General features: G+C 53.7%; 1 long non-coding RNA gene and 1 pseudogene across 2 annotated transcripts in view; one reads left to right on the top strand and one right to left on the bottom strand.

The window, feature by feature from the left end:
* Positions 1 to 549: 549 nt before the first annotated feature.
* LOC102763840 lies at positions 550 to 1101 on the top strand (annotated as a pseudogene).
* Positions 1102 to 8367: 7266 nt separating this feature from the next.
* Positions 8368 to 21301, bottom strand: part of LOC102763637 — a 14060-nt gene continuing 1126 nt past the window's right edge. Inside the window, exons 2-3 of one of the 2 annotated variants that reach the window (XR_001515534.1) lie at positions 15439 to 16179; positions 8368 to 9317 (exon numbers count right to left, since the gene is read on the bottom strand). This is a non-coding gene — a long non-coding RNA (uncharacterized LOC102763637). Of the gene's footprint in view, positions 9318 to 14787; positions 16180 to 21301 lie in introns of those variants that run through there. The other variant, XR_001515533.1, reaches the window with a different exon arrangement.

The following is a 21301-nucleotide window of genomic DNA, read 5'->3' as shown; positions in this document are numbered from 1 at the left end:
CAGAGGATTGTGGGATTGTGGATGGCCACCGGGCACCTAGAGGATTGTGGGATTGTGGAGGCCGCCTGGGCCACAGAGGATTGTGGGATTGTGGAGGCCGCCTGGGCAACCAGAGGATTGTGGGATCGTGGAGGCCGCTCGGGCGCCTAGGCTGGACCGTGAGCTGTTACTGCGCATGCGCAGAGTCAGCCTGGAGTCCTCGGTCTCCAGTATTTGACGTGACTTCTGGCGGGAAGTTATTGGATTGAGGTTTGCTGTTCCCTTGCGGGAGGAAGATCAGAATTGAAGGTTTCGTTCGTTACCTTGGCTTGAAGCGGAGGAAAATGGGATAGTGACGAATAAGAAACTTTGGAGACAGATAGTGAAGGGCAGTTTGTTCAGACTGTTGAGAGCTCAGAATTACAGTTTCATTGGGATAGAAATCCTGCTAGTAGCACCTGATGCCTGAAGTCTGAGCTCTCTACTCTTAGGTTTTCCAGTGTAAGCTTTTGGAGGCTGCCTATTCAAACATTCCTGGTTGGGGAGCACTTCCGGCGCCTGACAGTCACCATGAAGTGCAACCCCTTCGTGACCTCGGACGCATCAAAAACCGCAAACGCCACTTCAACGCCCCCTCGCACGTGTGCTGCAAGATCACGTCTTCCCCGCTCTCCAAGGAGCACAATGTCCGCTCCGTGCCCATCCGCGAGGACAACGAGGTCCAGGTAGTTGAGGACACTACAAAGGTCAGCAAGGCAAGGCAGTGCAGGTGCACGGGAAGAAACATGGCATCTACATGGGGCGGGTGCAGCGCGAGAAGGCACGCACACTGTCCACGTGGGCATTCACCCCGCAGGGTGGTTACCACAAGGCTACAACTGGACAAAGAGCGGGAAAAAATTCTTGAACGCAAAGCCAAATCTCGACAAGTTGGAAAAGAGAAAGGCAAATACAAGGAAGAACTTACTGAGAAAATGCAGGAATAAATGTACCCTGTTGTGTAACCATGGTGTAGCTGTAGGTTTTTAGCCTGGTGTGTATTCCTTTAAAATTGTTCAAGATGTCTCTGGAATATTTTATTTCCTTCCTGGTTTGTTATTGATATGTGGCTCAGTATATCTATTGTTGCTGTTTGGATTAATTTTATGAATAAAAATTGGAAATGCTTCTTAATTCAAAAATAAATAAAAATTAAAAATAAAACAGTCCTAGTTGGAAAGTGTTTGTATAGAAGCCCATAAGTATTAAGTATTTGCCGTGTTTACCATGCTTAGCTCTCCGTAAGGAATGTGGAATAATGTTAAACACCTCATGTTCTCAAGATGCTTGAATTTTAAAATAAAGAAGAAATATAAATATTAAAAATAAAAAAAGAAGAAGCTTGAGTTTTAGGGGTGAAATCAGGCAGGCAGGCAAGTGGCTAGGAGCCAGTGATCCTGGATTTCGAGAGGGATGTCCGAAAGGTCCCAGATTGTGAGAGGGTGCAGGCCAGGCTGAGGGACCCCCCCACCCACCCATGCATGAATATCATGCACTGGGCCTTTACTGTTACTATAAAAATGCACTTTAAAAATACATTCATGCAAAGTTATCCTCATTTGTGAAAACACATACAAACAAAGGACTTCTTGTCACCTTGTCCCTGCAGGAGCTCCCAAGCTAACGCAGGGGGCAGACTGAAAAACAACAACAAACGAACAAAACCCTAATTCTAATATCCTCAGAGCTGAGCAAACATACGAAGCACTCTGGGATCACAGAGGAGGGAACAATTTATTCTGCCTGGAGGGTCCCCAGAAAGCTGCCCCTGAAATAAGATTATATGTAATTTGAGTCTTCAATGCCGAGTAAGAGAAGTTTAAGGCATAATACGCTCTCCCATCAGAGAGCAGGCAATGCTTTACCCAGGGAATGAAGCTGCAATGGTGGGATTTGAGGGGCCTTTCAGGCTGGGGCACTTCTTGCGTTATCAGCTCCTTGCGGCTGGGCCCTACAGCCCAAGCTGGGGTTGCATCTGCAGGCTGTGAGGCCCACAAGGCTCCCGGGTGCCTGGAAGAAAGGCAGCCCCCCTCCCGTCCCCCTGGGCCCTGCTGGGTCCCACCTCCTGGGTCCTCCCTCTCCCTCTTCCAATCCAATCCATCATCAGCTCTGCCCACCCTTACCTCCAAGTCACTTATTGAATTTGCCTCCTCTTCTCCAACCCCAGCAGCACAGGGCCTGAGAGCAATCCCTGGCCAGCCCTTCCCTGGCCTATCACAAGTCTCCCGTGTCTCCCCCTCAATCCTCCTTCATCCTGTGGTGGGGGATGCGGGGTGGGGAGTCGGGAGGCTTCCTACAGTCAGGTCATCTCTGCTGCCCTTCTTGCATGGCTCCCATGACCCCCACATAACATCCAGTCCTTGCAGTCTCCCCAGCTTGGTCTCTTATGGTTCCTCTTACCCTCAATCACTGCTAGCCCTCAAATCCTGCCCTTTCTTACCTTGGTACTTTGCTCACAATGACCTACCCTTTTGGAATTCCTTTCTACCTCCTTCTTCCCTTAGCTAACTCCTATGCAACCTTCAAGGCTCCCTCCAAGCCCACCTCCTCCTGGAAGCCTTTGATGATCACCCAAGACCACATGACATGCTTTCACTGGGTTCCTGAAAGTACCCTATTCCAACATGGCTCACATGGAATTAAAACTATCTTTTTACTTCTCTGTTAGAGGTTTCGTGGTCATGTGGGCTTCGGATCCCCTGAGTTCACAACCTGGTTCTGTCTTATTGTAACCGTGGACAAATTACTTGTTTTTTCTGTACCTCAGGTTTCTCACCTGTAAAATGGGGATAAAAAGAGTACCTACCAAAAACTAAAAATTCAACCCAAAAAAGTACACACCTCATGGGTTTACTGGAACCAATGAATGCACATAAGTTCTCAGCATAGTGCCTGGCACATAGTAAATTCTCAATAAATGCTGGCTGTTAGTGTCCATTTCCCATACCAAGCTATGAGCACCTGGACATCAGGGCAGCATTTGATGTGTCTTTGGGAGCCCAGTACCTCCCAGGACCGGCCTATTGAGTGGTCATCTGCCAGAGACCCAGAGCCCATGCACTAAGAGATTCTACATCGGTGCCTACCATCAGCTGCTTCTCAGCCCTGGTCTCAGAATTGACTCTAGAGCACACTTGGTCCAGGATTTTCACTGGGGTCCTGCAGTGCCTGTGGTGGTGGCAAAGGGGCCACCACTAGCCAGAGCTCTTCCCCTGCCTCCTGGCCTGGTCCCAGCACCCCTGAACGATGTAGCAGATGGGGCAGAGGACAGAGTCCTCCGTGGGAGAAGCTGCCCCTGGCCAGACTACTCTCAGTCCAGCAGACAGACCCTTCTTGGTGCCACAGCCACGCCCGCCTACTCCCCAGCATAGCTACAGCTCTTCCACGGCTGCCCCCACTGGGCTCTCTCCTCCCTGGGTGGTCCTTGGCCTTGGTAACTAACAAAGGCGTGTTTCTTGGCAGCGTTACTAATTAGCTGGGAAAGACGATTAGTGTCATTAACAGACTCAAAACGTTTGCATTATGAGCTCCTTGCTGGCTGCGGGGGTGCCCTGGACAGAAGTAGGGGTGGGAGCCTCGGAGAGAGCAGGCTTGAGAGGGAGCTGCCCAGAGAGACAGCGAGACAGAGGAGGGAGGGAGGGCGTTGGCAAGAAAAAACGAAATTTAAAGTGGATGAATTATTTACTGCAGGAAACAATCCCGAACTCACTTACTCTCACTCGGAACATCCCAAACTGTAATCCACGGCATTTTTCACATCTCCCTAGCGTGCTGAGTGATTTTCTTTATGACTGGATACCAGAGGCCGGGTAATCTTGTAAGAGATTGGCTTAGTATCGATCATGTGTGTCTTCCAGGGCTCCTGGCTCCCACCCATTCTGGATGCTGCCATCCCCGGGTCCCCAGCTTGGGCCACACCCCAGGTGGGATCTTAGTAGGTGGTCACTCCCTGGTGAGAATTGGGAGCCACCAGGGTGGGCCCCTTGTCCACCAATGAACCGGGTCACGGCTGCCATGTTTCGTCTCGCCCAGGGTATTTTGCCAAATGCTTCAGACACATTGTGTCATTGCCTCCTGGCAAGAACCCTCAGGTAGATATGCTTAAGCCCACTTTCCAGATAATAATAGCAGTCCGCTCTTCAAAAAAGTTAAATAGCAGTGACTCTTGATTGACCTCCCCATATCCTAGGTCCTGTACTAATACTTTTCATTTATTAATAATTGTTTGCTCACAACACCCCCATTTACTGAAACACTCAGAGAGGTTCCATGGCTCGCCTGGAGTCACACAGGAAGTGGCGGAAGCTGGCCCAAACCCTGACCCGCTCACTGACAGCACCTGGCACACAGGCTCCAGCTCAGAGTCATAGAAGAGGAGTCATTAAAATAAAGGATGTAGCTGAAACCAGTTTGGCTCAGTGGATAGAGCGCCGGCCTGCGGACTGAGAGGTCCCAGGTTCGATTCCGGTCAAGGGCATGTACCTTGGTTGCGGACACATCCCCAGTGGGAGGTGTGCAGGAGGCAGCTGATCGATGTTTCTCTCTCATCGATGTTTCTGACTCTCTATCTCTCTCCCTTCCTCTCTATAAAAAAATCAATAAAATATATTTAAAAATAAAATAAATGATGTAGCCCAACCAGTGTGACTCAGTAGCTGAGCGTCCACCTATGCACATGCCCAGATTGCGGGCTCAATCCCACGTGTGGAGTGTGCAGGAGGCAGCCGATCAACGGTTCTCTTATCATTGATGTTTCTATCCCTCTCTCCCTCTCCCTTCCTCTCCGAAATCAATAAACACATTTTTAAAAAGATAAAGGATGTGAAGCACGTGGTGAGCTAGAGCAGGTGTTCAGTAGTACTCAGGTGCCCCTCCGTTCCCTGCCTGAAGCGGGCAGTGCTGCAGCCGAAGGGCCGAGCGGCGGAGAGAGCAGGCGGGAGTGGAGGGCGCCCAGCTGCTCCCTCAGGGCCGGGCTGACTTCAGAGCAGAGACGAAGGGGTCCAGCTGGCTGGAGGACACTGCTGGCTGGACAGACTCGCCTCCTGCGGGGTGAGACCGCCCTGAGGGGAGGGTCCTCCAGGGAATCCAGGAGGAGGAGAGGGAGACTGGGACGTGAGGACGCTGGGGCAGGGAACTCCTGAAACACAGGACCCCAGCTGTCCTGGCCTCTGCTTCTCTTTCAGGGAGAAAGAGGAGGAGTGCAGAGACCTGGGTGCTAGTCCTGACAGGGCTGGGTGGCATCCCTGCTCCTCTCTGGGCCTCTGGCTTTCCATCTGTAAAGTGGGGTCTTTGTCCTGAGTCCCTTTAAAGGACCCCTTAATTGAGTTCCAGTTAATGAGGTCAGCAGCTGCCCTTCCAAAGAGGGGTGGGGCAGCGAAGATGGTAGGTGCCAAGTCTCCTGCTGCCACTCACCCCGACCCCTCACCCCCAGCATTGGCAGAGATCACACAGTCAGCTAAGGGCAGGGCCAGGCTCCCCGCCTAGCTCTTCCTGCCATGCTCCTCCTTGGTCTGCCCTATCCGAGCTGCAGAGGCAATTTGGTTTTAAGGTCACTTGTGTGGGACTCAGGGACCAGAGGCACAGGGCAGGGGGATGGGCAGGAAGTGGGTCCCACCATGGGGCCATGGCTCTGGCATTCGGCCACCTTCTTCTGCTATTGTAACTGTAAATAAAGCATCTGGGAGGATTTCCAGCACTTTAACGGGTTTAACAAGCAGTAATGTGCGACCCGCACCACAAATGGATCTTTTAATAATGAATAAGCATTTATTTAACAAGTAGTAACAGTTTTACCACCCTCCGGAGTCGCAGAGGTTCAAAGCTCTGGCATCAACTCCTTAGATCCCCTTAGACTGGCATCTCCTGCTCATCTCTTTTGTCCACTTTTGAAAAATGAATGTTTGTCTTTCTCTTATTGATTGGTAAAAGCTCTTTGTTTGTTAAGGCTATTAACCCTTTATCTGCTATGTGCCAATATTTTCTCATAAGTCTGTACCTCTGTTCCCCCCTCAGGTTGTACAAAAATTTAAACATTTTATGTGGTAAAATCTGTTTGTTTGTTTTTTTTAACTTGGAGGCTTCTGGGTTTTGAGAATTGCTTATGAGCCTGATGGGGCCTCGGGCTGTCCTGGGAAGTTGCAGGGCAAGACCAAAGCACAGCTTAGGGGGCATGGTGGGCGATGCTCAGCAGAATTCCAAGACAAGAGCCTGGCCTGGAGTCTGATCTCCAGGGAGTCCCTATCTCTTTGGGGCTTCAATTGCCTCATCTATAAAATAAGGGTGTTGAAATAGTCTCTCAGATGCCTCCCAGCACAAAGCTCCCAAGATTCTGAGAGTAGTGTAAGACAGATGCTGCAATGCATTCTGGGAGGGGTCCCAGCCATACTGTCTCTCATGCATCCATCTCCCCCACCCGATCTCAGCCCTTGGAGATCGGGAACTGCAGCTTTTCATTTGGTGTCCTTAGCACCTTGCAGAAGGCTGCCCAGCAGTAAGACTCCAGGTGTGATCTACTGAGCTGATGATCACACCTGGAGGCGAACCCTGCCTCCGGGTCATGTCTCTGCCCAGGAGGGAGGGGTCCAGGGAATGAGACAGGTGTGCTGCCTGAGTTTGAAAAGTGACTCTTGTTTGCTGGCTGTGTGACCTTGGGCAAGTCACTGCACCCCTCTGAGAATCTGTTTCCTCATCGGTACAACTGGCACAAGGCCTCCCAGAGATGTGTTCCAGCTTGAATGAAAATTGACCCAGGAGCAAGAAACACCCGCCAAACCTCTTGCTGCACCTCCATTGCTGACTAGAGTGCATCCCATCACGAGCTGCTAGAAAGTGTTTTGTGAGTGTCTTCGCGCGGGTTCCTGCAGAAGGGACCCACAGAAAAGGGCTCCAGGGCAAATCGCTTATCTGGGAGGTGCTCCGAGGAAGCACCAGCAGTCAGGTGGGGAAGTGATGGGGCAGAAAGACAGCCAATGAGGGGCGCATGATCGAGCCCCTTAACAACTGGAGCTTAACTCCACTGGGGAATTCTGGGAGCCGGTGAAGAACTCACAGCTCAGGGTGTCCACCCCCAAAGGTCAGCAGGTAAGAGTTGCTCCCTGAACAGTATTCTGTGGCTCTTCCGGCCGGGCAGCGGGCAGCGGGTGGCTCTGGAAGCCTGGGCAAGCCTCGGGTGAGGAAGGGCCGGCTGGCAGGCAGGAAGGTGTGCCCGGCGATGCTGAGAGCCAGGGCTGGGCCCGCACCTCTTCTGAAGGACAGGTGATGGCTGCTCAAGAGGGCTGCTCCCCTGGGTGGAGGGAAGGCTCAGGCGGCAGAAGGGGTTAGAAGGGCCTGCCTGGTTCTTCATTGCTCTCCACTCCGGTCACCGCCTGAAATTGATAGCTGGTCCCAAAGGGCAGAAGTGTCACCTCTCTATAAGATGAGATCTATGTCTCGGGCGGATGGAGGCGACAGGAAGATTTATCAAGGCCCTGGCAAAATTAACATTAGGCCGGGGGGTACACGGCAGGAGCAGCCTCCAGAGGGGGCCTCTTTGCATTTATCCAGGCTGGTTCCTGCCAGCAGCTGGGCGAGAAAGGACTGCCAGGGTCAGCCCTCCAGCTGGCCTCCTAGGGGAGAGACGCCCCGCCAGACAGATGGGGACGCACGGGGCGAAAGGAGACTGGAAGGAGAACCATCACCCCGGCCTGGCAGCGAGGCTGCTGGGAGACCCGGGGCTGCGTCCTGGCCCTGCCACTCACTCGTTGCAACCCTGGGCCTCAGTTTCTCCATCTGAAAGGAGAGGGCGCTGCACGCGGTGCTTTCCCATGTGCTGCTCTTGGGAGGCTAGTGTGGACTTTGCTCAGGGAAACTATGACAAGCCCGGACTGAACACCTACTATGTGTCAGGCACTGTGATAAGTGCTTTGTTTACAGTTCCTGTCATATTCCATACAACCACCCATCAGGTAGGTAGGTAGGTACTATTATTATCTCCATTGCCTTTGATCTCAGAGAAATAAAGTATCACACAGCGGGTTTGGGGCCGAGTAGAGATTTAAATCCAGGTCCCCTGGTTTCCAGCCCGGAACCCCTTCCACTGTCGCCACATCCTTGGGGCCGTGGTCCAGGGCCTCCATCGCTGGAACTTCCAAGTCCTGACTTCCCTCTGGCACAGGAGAGCACAATGTTAGAGCTCAGGCTTATGGAATCAGACAAACCTGGGTTTGAATCCCAGCTCAACCAGGTCCTCACCGTGAGACCTTATACTAAACTCTGCATGGGAGCCTCAGTTTCTTTGTCTGTAAAATGGGACTGGTTCTAGGGTCACTAGGGAACAGGCTCCAGTGGAGGTCGGCTCTCTCTCCTCTCTGTCTTTCCACTCTGGATCTGCAGAGGCAAGAACTTTGCATCTGGGGGTCCTCTGGGGAAGGTTTGTGCCCAGGAAGTGAGCCCCCCCTCCAGCTCAGCATATGTGGGGCAAGGAGCCCCAGCAGGCCTAGAGGATGCTGGGGTGAGGCCTGAGGCAAGGGGAGCGGCCCGGCTGATGGAGGAGAGGCAGCTGCTGGGAGTGTGGATCCCTGTCCCACCTCAGATCCCGGCACCAAGTGCACCATCTGAAAACCCAGCCTGCTACCCTGGGCCCTGAGGTGGGAGGGAATGGCAGGGAGCCTTCATGGGAGGAACATCCTACTAAAACTTCAAGTAGCTGTGGACTGGGCCTCGGTGTCCCTGTTTGAAAAATGGGCACAGAGAGCTCTCCACACCCCACCCGGGTCTATAAGGGTGTAACTAGGATTTAAAAATTGGGACTCGGGGCACTTTGAAAGATTCATGGTGGGCACTGTCTAGAGACTGTGGGCAGGTTACTGATGCGCTGTGCCTCAGTTCACTCATTGGTACAGTGGAACATAACCCTTACGGCGCTGGGCTGCTGCGGGGACCAGAGGAGAGCTGACATGTGTCACACTGAGAAGAGTGTCTGGTGCCTGGGAAATGCTGGGTGAGCAATGGATGTGTTGTTGCTGTTGTCGTCATCATCATGGCAGATGAGGGAATGTGGGCATCCAGAGAGGGGCCGAGGCTTGCTCGAGGCACATGGCAGTCACTGTGACCAGGGGTCTGGGCTCCAAGACCACAGCCACCAACACGGAGCCCAGCCCAGCATCCCAGGTCCCCGGCATCTCCTCCCCCATCAGGGCTGCCTCAGCCCATCCTTCCCGCCCCACACCCCACCTACCTTGCCCAGGAAAGAGAGAGGAGCCCAGATCCAATTAGCCTGGGAGCCAACTGTGGAGCATTCCCCTTTAACATCGCTGGAGAAGCTGCAGAGATAAATGGGAAATTAGAATTCTGCTGGGGTCTTCCAGACCAGCCTGGGGCCGCCCTGCACTGGGGCTGCAGTTCTCCGGGGGAAGGCATGGCTGTCTGAGCCGTAATGGAGGGGCTGCCCCTTGAGAGGTGCTGGTGAGGGTTCTGTCCACACCCAGCTTCTCCCACCAGCTGCCTTCCCACCACACCCCCTCCCACTGCCTCAGCCACCCCCTCGCTCCCCCACAGACAGAATTAGCCTCCTCCCTCTTGGTTTCCCCTCCCCTCCAGTACCTGAGGGCAAGGGTGTTTGGGGGGGAACTAGGGAGGGCATCATGTCAGGAGCTGACCCTCAGATCCTGGTGCACCCCTTCCTCTAACCAAACCCAGGATCCTTCCCTCCTTGCCGTGTCTGGACCCTGGGAGGAGCAGGGCCTGGGCTCCTCTCTAGTCACCTTCAAGAAAGAAGGGTCCAAACAGGAGTGCCTTCTGAGGGTCGCAGAGGGGTACACAAATGGGACATCGCAGCCCCTCCTCTAGAGGGGCCTGGGCTATCCCAGGGAGTCCCAGGACACCGTGCCTCCTGCAGCCCCCTGCCCTAAGGTTGGGGCCTGGACACCCCAGGCCCGGTCCTGGGAAGCAAGCAGGTGCCCCCTAGCATCAGCCCCGCCCCACCCCTGCCTCCCAACTCTCTCCCTCCAGGGACACATTTGCTGCTGGGAAAGTTAATCCATTACAGTTTAAAGGCTCTGTTCCTCGCTGGCAGTAAATTACCTGCTTTGCATTTTGCAGCAACAACTTAACGGTATTAATTTATTGTGCTCTGTCTTTAACAAACATCATTATCATATTGCCAGCCAGGATTATGCAAATGGGAGGGACAAGGGAGAAAGAGGCCCATTCTTGTCCCTAAAGTCACCTTGATTTATTAACTTCGGGGCCCTGCCATTGGCCGGGTCTGGGAGGCACAGGTGAGCAGGTGGCCGGAAGAACCTGGAGTGTCTGGGAAGAGTCGTGGAGCTGGTGGGGGCTCTCTGGGAGGTCCCCCTGGAGGGAAGGACTGGCTGGGCTTAGAGCAGTGGTTCTCAACCTTCCTAATGCCGTGACCCTTAATACAGTTCCTCGTGTTGTGGTGACCCCCAACCAAAAAATTATTTTCGTTGCTACTTCATAACTGTAATTTTGCTACTGTTATGAATCGTAATGTACATATCTGATATGCAGGATGTATTTTCATTGTTACAAATTGAACATAAAGCATAGCGATTAATCACAAAAACAACATGTAATTATATATGTGTTTTCCGATGGTCTTAGGCGACCCCTGTGAAAGGATCGTTTGACCCACAAAGGGGTCGCGACCCACAGGTTGAGAACCGCTGGCTTAGAGGGACTTCCTTGTCATGTGACTTCGGATAAGTTCATTCCCTCCCTGGACTGTTTCCCCACCTGTCAAATGGGGGTTTGATTAACCAGTTAGCTGCCATGTGTCCAAAATGGAAACCATCCCCACACACCACAATATTTTGAATTTAATTTAAAAAATCAATTTGCAATGAATATTATAAAAATAAATATATGACTCACAATTTGGGAGTTCATGAACATTTTCAGCTGAAAATTCTCATGAAAAATGATTTGAACGTTGGTCAGGGCTGCCACTTAGGGAAAACATTTTTTTTTTTTTATAGACGCACGTGGCGTGTGGGGAAGGTCCTGCTGCTTGGGTCTACAGACGCTTATGGCATACGATGGGTTAAAAGGTCTCTGGAGCTGATAATATGTGAATTTGAGATTCAACAAGACATTCTGAATTATCTTGAAGGTGTGTGCGCATGCATATAATGTGTGTGTGTGCACGTGTGCATGTTTGAGGAGAGTGGCTGAGTGGAGAAGGTCTAGGGCAGCTGTGGGCAAACTACGGCCCGCGGGCCGGATCCGGCCCGTTTGAAATGAATAAAACTAAAAAAGAAAAAAGACCGTACCCTTTTATGTAATGATGTTTACTTTGAATTTATATTAGTTCACACAAACACTCCATCCATGCTTTTGTTCCGGCCCTCCGGTCCAGTTTAAGAACCCATTGTGGCCCTCGAGTCAAAAAGTTTGCCCACCCCTGGTTTAGGGCCATGACCTGGTCTTCCCCGGGTCCCCCGGCTCCTGTGACTGCCTGCCTGCCCACCCCAGGCATGCGCTAGACTCATGGTGGGCAGTATAAGGGGGGTGGGAGGGTGAGCTGGGGCGGGGGGCGGGGAGGCTGTGGAGAGAGGGGTGAGGGAAGGGGCTGATGCTGGTTAGAGGCCAGGTGCCCGTTCAAGAGAGAGCCCCAGGACCTAGGCTTTCGGTAGAGGGAGATGCTGGCGCGGGAAGGGGAGCCAGGACCAGCTCAGGCTGGGCAGCAGCACCTTGCCTCTGATGGTCATCAGGCCTGGAGGCTGGCCTAGGCCGCGCCAGGGGCCCCAGTCTCCCGCTGACTCCTGCAACCCCTCCTGAGTTTCCTGGGCAACAAGCCCCAGGCCCCAGCCTGAGTGGGGCGCTGGAGGCAGGTGGGCTCGGCCCTCCCTCTGCTCACCCCGCTTCTGCTCTGCCCACCCCCTGCCTCCGGCTGGCCACTATGAGAGCTGCCTGATGACACAGCTGGCTGCCCCCTGGCCACCCCAGCCCATTCCCCACCACCTGCAGCCTGGCTCTGCCAGGAACTCACTGGGCTGCTTCCAAGCACCCGCGGGCTCCCGCCCAGGGCTCTGCCCCGGCCATCAGGGCCCTGCCTCAGGCCCTGCAGAGGCGCCAAGGTGGGGACTGGAGAAGGGCCAGCAGGGATGAGAAGGCAGCAGCCTGGCCAGCTGGGTGCAGGGGCAGGTAGGGGAATGAGCGGGGCGGGGCCATCCTCCTCTCAGCTGAAGCCTCCGTCACTCAGATGTCTCCCATCCCTGCCTTGTTTCTGCCTCTGCTTCCTGGTCCCCCAGAGCGTGGGGTCTCTGCTGCTTTCCTCTCTACCTCGTGTCTCCTGCATCTGTCTCTTGGTCTCTCCCAACAGGGCTTTCTTTCAGCGGGGGTGGGGCTGGGAGGGAACTAGGAGCAGAGGGAAGGGGGTAGTGGAGGGCAGGGGGAAGGGCGGGAGGCAATTCAATTTTCAGAGTTGGTCCTGGCAATTCAGGTTGTGTGGTGATAAGAAAGCCATTTCTGCGCAGGGCTCTAATCCACGCCCTCCTGCCTGCCTTTGCATTCTGAGGCTCCCTCCTCCCTCTGCCCACCTCTTTCCACTGCCCCGCCTCTCCCTCACTGGCCTGTTGGGTTCCACAGGGGGCAGAGGGGGTGGGGGGTGGGGGGGGGACGAGGTGGGAAAAGCTAGGGCTGGGACCTCCCTGCGGTGGGAGCTCCGCAAACAGCTGGCGGCCCTGAGGCCCTGAGCGCAGGGCGTGGGTGGTGGCGAGCGGGGACTTGCTTAGCAGGAAAGCTAATCTCATTTGGTTGCTGCTGCCTACACAGCCGGCTGCATGCTAAGTGGCCAGAGGCAGCAGTAGGACACAGGACAGGCCAGAGGGAGAGGGGAGTGGACACTGGCCCGGACTTGGATGAGGGGCAGCAGACATCTGGAGAGTGAGCTGCATGCCGCTCTTTGGAGGTGATTGCAGGGGAGCCGGCTGCGGGTGCAATGGAGCTATGAGGGGCATGGGGAAAGTGCTGGAACAGAGGAGGAGGAGGGACCCTGGGGGTGGGTGAGAGGGGCCTCAGAATCCTGCGCAGTCAGTCACTGCTCCGAGCCTCCAGGGCCTTGTTTGGAGAGAGGCCCAGTGAGGTCTGCAAAGGGCCCTGGCTGTTAAAAGATGACCAAGGCTACAGCTCTTGGGAAATGGTCAGAAACCATCTTTAGCTCAGAGGGGGAGGCTGGAAGTGCTGAGATGTGGGGCCTGGGTTGGCGCCAGGCTGGGAGTCAGGGCCTCCCCATGGCATCAACACTCCCTCCCCAGCCGCCACCGCTCAGGGCTGCCAATCCCCTCCTCGCTCACTGGGAGACGCCTGGGATCACTCAGGTTGCTCGGACAGTGGCTCCTACATGGGGGGTGCGGCGCCTGCATCATGAGAAAGGTGGAGGCCCGTTGAGGACGTAAACCTTGACACTCGCTCACAAGCTGGGGGTTGGGAGCCGTGCATGGAATGCTCTGTGGCTGCTTCCCCATGGGCACCTGAGAGGTTGCTGCTGAAATGAGATGGTGCATGTCCGGTGTCTGGCACAGGGTCCAGTGTGAAAGAACCCCCTTATCATTTCTCAGCATCACATCCCCCACAATGTGGGGCACCCAGGAGGTGCCCTAAAACGCCCAAAGTACCACAATGCTCTATCACTGGAGTCAGATGGGTCTTTAGAAAACGGCTCTGCCCTCACCTGCTGTGTGGCTGTGGGCAAATACCTTAACCTCTCTGAGCCTCAGATTCTCCATCTGTAAATGGGAACAGGAGTACTTACCTTACAGTAATGTTTTAAGGAGCTAAATAGAAATATAAACCTAAACATGAGTAAGACAATAAATATAGAAAGAGTATCCAGTATGCAATAGGTGCTCCAGAAACATTTGTTCACTCCTGTAGACGCCCCCTAACGAACTCTCCGGGGATACACTGGGTCCAGAGAAGGCCCCAGGGCTTCCCCCTGACCCAGGGCTGGAACAAAGGTCTCCTGACACCTGCCAGGGGGACAAGAGTGGCGAAATCTCTGGCCCTCAGTTTGCCGCCTGCAAAAGAAGGCTGGATTGATCTACGGTTTACAGCGCGCTCTGGGCTCTCGGGGTCCACCGTTGGGGTCATTGCCAAGCCCATGGGGCTCCAGGATCATCTTGTCTAATTCACCCAGACCACTTCCCTTTTGCTCATTGAGTGGCTGGGGAAGACTTGATTTGAAGGTGTTTTAGCTGCTTCAAAGCCTGATATGTGTGAAGCCCCTGACTTGTCTATGTTTAAGGGTCCTGACAGCTCAGAGTTCGTGGGATGGGACCACTCCCCACACCCCTGCCCATGCAGACCCTCCTTATCCCTGCCTGAGTCAGGGTGGGCTGGCCTGCCTGGGGCGGTGAGTGAAGGGGGAGAAGTGACCCTACCCACCCCAACCAGCTGGAATCTGAGCCTTGGATGCCGGCTCCATTGGCAGTTAAAGTCCCCCTGGTTGTCTAATTTAATCACAGCTGTGTGCATGGTGACTCTATAAATAATTTTTAGTGCGACATAACCATTATTTCACTAATTGCTTCACGCACACCCCTGGCCTGTGAGATAAATTAAAGTTTGCTGAGTCAGCACCTTTGGCTGCTGCCACTTGGGGGCTTGGAAAATGCAGCCCAACAACTGGGTGGTTCCCATGGCAGCTCAAGCTGGGCCCCTGTGGGGAGCTGCGGCTCAGGTGAAGGGGACACCATGGGATGGAAGGGGTGAGGGGGAAGGAGGAGAAATGGGCTAACAAGGGTTGCCATGGGATACTTGGCCCAGGGGACAGCTGGGGGCTGAAATCCAGCCCACAGAATGCTTTACCAATTCATGTGCCCTGACAAGGGAAGTGTTGACCCCTGAGGAGGAGGTGCCTTTTTGTAATGTGCTCAAAGGTGCTGCGTGGCTAGGAGACCGGAACTAACCCCGACCCAGCAAGGGGGTCAGGCTATGCCTCTCAGAGGGAAGCACAGGACACCTCTCACGTTAACAATAACTCGAAGGCCTGGGCTCTGGGCCTGGTGCTGAGTGACCTTGGGCAAGTCACTTCCCTCCTCTGGGTTATAATGTTTTGACGGTTTATGACGTGCAAATCACATCTAAGACCGGGCTTCGAACCCAGGCCCCTGGCTCTAGGCACTATGTCCTTGCCACTGCCCTGGCCTCGTCCGAAGTGAGTAGGTGTGGCTTGAAGTACAGGTTCACTTGGTCAAGCAGGTGTGGGAAGCATCGGGCGAGGCAGGTCTTTCCTGCCTGGCTTTCCCGAGAGCCTGTAGCATGTGCCAAAGCGGCCTGACTCTCAGAGTGGCTTCTCCTGAACGCTTCTGGCCACAGAATACTTCGTTTGAGAGTTCTGGTTCATGCTAGGCTCCTGGTGTCTACCTCTGGGTTTGTTAGTGATTTATCCCCAAGGGCAGAGAGCTCTTCTGTCCTGACCTGCTCGCTGCCCCAGGTGGGCACGGAGCCGGGACCTGCACGCGGGACACTTCCTGATCTGTCACCACAAGCAGACACGGGTCTTCCTGCGATCAGTGGAGTGGGAAGAAGCCTGAGGCCGCCAGGCTCCAAGTTCCTCGAGAGCAGCGTTGTGTCTGCCCAGTTACTGCCGCATCCCGGGCGCAGCTCGGGGAATACATGTTGAATGAATACAGACCCGAGTGGCTGATCTGAAAAGAGACAGCAACTGAGCCATCTGGCTTCCCAGCTCCCCGGAATCTCCGGCTGAGTGGCCTCCGAGCAGAGAGCTCTGTGAGTCCACCCGACCTGAGCTCTTGCGTCCGGTGGTCAAATGTGGATCAGACGCAGCCCTGTCCATCCTGAAGGGCTGGAGTGAGGCTCCAACGCATGATGGGTGTGAAGGAGGGCTCTCTAGCGTGTGAACCGCTGCACAGGCTGGGACTGTGATCCTGTACTCGCGGGCACTGTGGTGCATGTGGCCCTTGGGACAGGCCCTCTCCCTGCGGCCTTTCACACATCACTCCTGTCCCATAGTCCTCACAGACAGACGTGGGCACTAGGGGAAGAAGGCACCATCCTTGTTTTTGGAACCGAGGTTGAGAGAGGTGGCTGACTCAAGGTCACACAGCTGGGCTGGAACCCAATCTGCTGTCTCCAGAGCTTGTTTTTTCTCTCCACTCTGGTCTTATTGGCTTCTGTGCCACCAGCTTGCACTCCCAGCTCCAAGGGATCAAGTGGATTATTATTACAGTAGTGCCAGCTAGCAGTGGAGGGACTCCTGGCCCCGGTGTCCAGTCATCTGCTATAGGTTAACAGTGACAGGGCAACCGTTTGTTGATTGTCTACCGCACACCTGACATCAAGTCGGCTGCTTTAGATCCAGGATGTTCCCCACTGAATCCTCATGGACCCGCACTTATAGTCGTGGAGAGGCATGGGCGCTAGGTGACTTGTACAAGAGCCTGCGATTAAAGAGCAAGTGGCCATTCCAGAATTCCACCCAGTCGGTCTGATTCCAAAAGTTTGCTCTTCCCCCGGGTTCTCGGGTCGCCGTAGAACCCACGGCCCTAAGTAGCCAGCTCAGTCTGGGAGGGGGACTGGTCTCCTCCTTGGCTTCAGGGTCTGGCACACCAGGTCTCTCTGCGGTGGAACTGTCCCAAGGCGAGCCATGAGCCTTTGTGGCTCCCCTTCCCTCCCCTTCCCTTCCCAGCCCCCGCTGCCTCCTCAGCCTGCGGGCCTGCCCGTGCTGCCTGGCACACATTACTGCCCGGGACTATCTGGAGAATGAAGACAGTGCTTTGGGCCGGGCTCTGCAAGCTCCCTGTGTAACATCCAGGGAGGCTGGGAGGAGGAGACGGGCCAGCAGAGAGTGAGGCGGCTGCCGACATTCACGATTGACGTGGTTTATGCCTGAGCCTCCCTCAGAAAGCTGCCTCCGACGGCAGGCTCAGTCCACTCACCTCCCTGTCATCCTGTCAGCCTGGCTGCCCAGGGACAGTGACCTGCCCAGGGCCCATTTCCCCTCCCGGGGTCCCAGCCACACTCCTGAGTGTGACATTCAAGGCCCTTCACATCTCGCTCCAGCCTTCCTGTCTCTCCAGCCTTATCTCTCTTGCTTGTTCATTTAAAAAAGAAAAAATATTTATTGATCACTCATGTGTCTGGCAGTGTTCTAGGTACTGAAGAGACAGCAGCGAGCAGAACAGATCCAATCTCTACTCTCCTGGGAGACACTGACAGTAAGCAAGTTAACAAATAAATGTGTAATGTCAAGCAAAGAAAGAGACTTAAAAAATACACAACAACCCAGACTTCCCCCAAGGGATCCATAGACAGAATTCACGGAGTTGGTGAAGGGGGGTGGGGGTGGGGGGGAAATTAGCTTTTTGTTACATTAACCTTTAACTGAAATACAGCGTTTCTCTCCAATGATAAATGTTGGCCACACACCTTGGTCGTATTAGCAATGCCTGTGACTGTCGCCAGCAGAAATCAGATACTTCCTATCATGTTGGAGTTGTTGTGGAGGTTTCAAAATACCACTGACACTCATCATTGCTTCAAAATTGTGGTGGTTACTAGAGCTGCCTCCAGATCCGGTTATTTAATGCATTAATAAAGAAGCACTGTAGCACTACATCACACATTTGTTTTGCAAATGTTTTGAAAACTGTATTTCAATATAATTGATTTCCTTTGTAATTCTACATAGTTTTTCCCCCGCATCTGGGAAGGGGTCTCTCGGCTTCACCAGAGGCCTAGGAGCCTGTGGTCCCAAATGGGTTAAATCCTGGGGAAGAGAGTGATGGTGAGGAGGGGGCAGGTAGAATGGTCAGGCGGCCTCTCCTCTCCTCTCCGGGGGAGGTGACATTTGACCTGGAGGAGGCAGAGGAGCCTCCATGAGAAGCTTCTGAATGATGTTCACTCTGGGCCACTCTGGGCGTGTGAACAGCGAGTGGCCTGGGAAGCAGCCAGAAGGCAGCCTGGCTGGAGTGGAGTGGCCAACGGGGAGAGACAGAGGAGTGGTAGGCAGTTAGACAGACGTGAGCAGAGCAAGGACGATGGACCAGGTACAGAAGGTCACCTGGGTGGAAAGCCCCAGGTGCCTAGCAACGGACAATCAATTGTAGGTGGGACCTCACCCCCAGGGTGACTCTCCTGACCCTTCCTCCCTAGAGATAACATCTAGGCCTCAGTTGTATTTCAGTTCCAAGCCCAGAAAAACAACAAAACCAGACTCAGGACCAGCTGCATTGAATAATGACCCCCTGCCCGGGTGCTGACCAATCTATCGGTGGAGACCACAACTCTGAAAGGACAACCCTGGAAAACTGCTGAATATTCTATGGAGATCTCCCCCTGGGACCTCCCCTAAAATCTCCACCCTTAAAACCCTTAGGGGAGGACCCAGTGCCTCTCCCTCTTGGGAGCACACCTGTGCCTTCCCCGTCCCCTTCCCTGCCCCCAGGCCTTACCATTAGCTTCCTCACTCCTCAAGAGCCCTTCCTCTACCTCTAGAACTTGTTTGCTAAGACCATTTCTTCTAGGACTTACCTTTTCTACCGCTGTAATTTACCCAATAAATGTTCTCTTACAGTTTGGGTCTAGCTAGACTCTGAATTCTTTCCTTGACAGAACCCAAGTACTGAGGTTGCTGAACCCAGGTTTGGTCTGACCCCAAGGGTCAGACACCTGGTGCCATTCCAGCCGTCTATAGGAGAGGAAGCACGGAACCCCTTGCAGGCCTTGGTGAGGGCTTGGGGTCTCATTCGGAGTGAGATGGAAGCTACTGTAGGGGGTTGAGCAGGGAGCCAGTCTCCAATGTATGGATCAGGAGTCACTGTAAATGTTGGACAGAGAACCGGGCCCTGGGCAGTGGGCCAGAAGGGAGCAGGGAGACCAGGTACAAGGCTGCTGCTCTGATCCAGGTGAAGATCACGGAGGCTTGGACCAGGGCAGGAGGGGAGAAGTGGTTCCTTTCTGGAGAAGTTTAGAAGCTGGAGCCAACAGGACTTAGCCGGAATGTGAATGCGGATGCGCCCGAGCTTTCACACCTCTGTGCCTTAGCATATGCTCTTCCCTGGGTGCACCTTCCTGCTGTGTCCATCCTCAGGCCCAGAACTCTCCTCTGACTCTCCACCCAGGTAGCAGAGGCTGCTAGTTGCTGACTCTACCCAGTTCCTCTTTCCTCCTTACTAATAGAATAGATCCCCAATATTATCTGGGAATAATGTCCACACCTTAAAAGCCACATATCCCAGTCCCCTTTGCATCTAGGAGTTGCCAGGGAGATAAAATTAAAAGTCACTGGGTGGGACTTCCAGGAACAGGCTTTCTATAGGAGGTTGACTCACCCTTCTGCCTCTCTTCTTCCTCTTTCTTCCTCCCTAGAACACAGACGTGATGGGGAGGCTCCTTCCCCCAAAAGCTCTTTTTTGAGACCATGAGGGAAAGATCAAGGGCATCACAGTGACCTCAACCCTGATATCCCTGGGGGCTATACCTCTATTAGAACTTCTCATCCTGAGAAAAAGAAAATGGATTCAAGCCATTGTAGTTGGGTCTCTGTTAGCAGCAGAATAAAACTCTTACCTGATAAAACCACAATTCAGCTGCTTATTGGATGTCTCCATCTGAATAACATAGGCCCTTGAGATTCAACATGTCTAATGCTGGATCTGCCATCTTACTCTGAAGGAACTTCTTATTGGGGAACATAGACATCTGGGGGGGTGGGGAAAGAGCTGTACCTATCCACCTACCTGCCCACCCACCCATCCATCCATCCATCCATCTACCAACCCACCCACCCATCCACTAATCCATCCATCCATCCATCCACTCACTCATTCACCCATTCATCCATCTATCATTCATCCAACTATCCATTCACCCATCTATCCAGCCACCATCCATCCCTTCATCTATCCATCCATCCACCTACTCATCCACCCATCCATCCATCAATCCTACATCCAACCATCTATCCAATCATTCATTCATCCATTTATCCATCTAACTACCCACCCATCTGTCCACCCACCATTCATCCATCCACCACCCACTCATCCACCATCCACTATTCACCCAACCTGTTTGTTTGTGCATCCGTCTATCTGACAAAGTTTTATAAAGTGTCTACTATGTGCTGGACCCTGTGCTAGACACAGGAGCTAGGCATGTGAATGATGTATTTGATGCCCATTTGCCTCTATCTGAACAGAGTATCTCTGGAAGGATACATTGAAAGCTGGAAACCATGACTATCCCCCCAGAGGGAAAACGGGTACCAGAAGTCATGGATATTTATTCCTTTAAAACCTTCTGAATTTTGTATCGTGCATATGTATTCACTAAACATTTTTTAATTAAAAATATATGTACATCTCACCTGGATTTTCAGAATTTGCCTTGCTCCTGAAAGGATGTGAGGCAGTTTACAAGAAGGCACAGGGATGAATAGACACAGCCTGCAGTTGGGGGGTTGACAGTCTCATGGGGAAAGGGAATGATAAGCAATTCCAACGCAATGGCACATAAGGGGCAGAGGGGCACAAGGTACCACTTGGCTTCCCCCAAGCAATGACCATGACCACCTTCATCTCACTCCTGGCTGGGCTCCAGAACCAAGATGCCCACCTCTGTGATCTGGCTGACCCCATGGCCCTCAGGATCAGGCACTTCTGTGAGCCGACCCCTAAGTCACTGAGCCACCCTCCTGTGCTTATACCCACATTGGGGCGGGGGGGAGGGCTGGAAAAGCAGCCCAGGCCCGGGGAACACGGATGCTCCATGCGGCGTGAGCCCTGCTGGGCCTGGGGGAGAAGGCAGAGAGCACAGGAAGGAACTTGTCTCTGGTGCCCAGTTGTCCAGCACGGCTGTGACCATCCCCACTGCCTGGGGCTGGGCAGTGCGGCTGAGGGCTGAGGGGAAGCAGGACTGGGAACGCACAGCAGGCCAGAGGAGAGAGAGGACCAGCCGGGCTGCTTGGACAATGCAGTCCTTTTCAGAACAGGCCTTTGAAATGGAACAAGAATAACTTTAAACAATAAGATGCTTCTCTCTCCCCCTCAGCTGTTGCCCAGGCAACACCAGAGTGCTCAACACTGTTTAGTTTTTTAAGGAACCAAATCTCCCTTCTTTTGGTCAGCAACTGCCAGGAAGATGAAGAGGCAGCGGAGGCGCCCCTCGCGGCCCATCGTGTGGGGACCCGGGTCAGCTGCCTGCAGCAGTGACATTTAAATCTGACGTTACGTATTATATATGAACCCAGAGCCGCACGCCCTCCCGGGGAGGCTTCAATCTCCCGCCCAGGACTCCGCGCCTACACGTGGCTCTGGCA

Source organism: Myotis davidii, unplaced genomic scaffold (assembly GCF_000327345.1).
Source record: "Myotis davidii unplaced genomic scaffold, ASM32734v1 scaffold827, whole genome shotgun sequence".
Classification (NCBI taxonomy): domain Eukaryota; kingdom Metazoa; phylum Chordata; class Mammalia; order Chiroptera; family Vespertilionidae; genus Myotis; species Myotis davidii.
The sequence above is the reverse complement of the archived record's forward strand: the minus strand, read 5'-3'. Positions and strand labels throughout refer to the sequence as shown.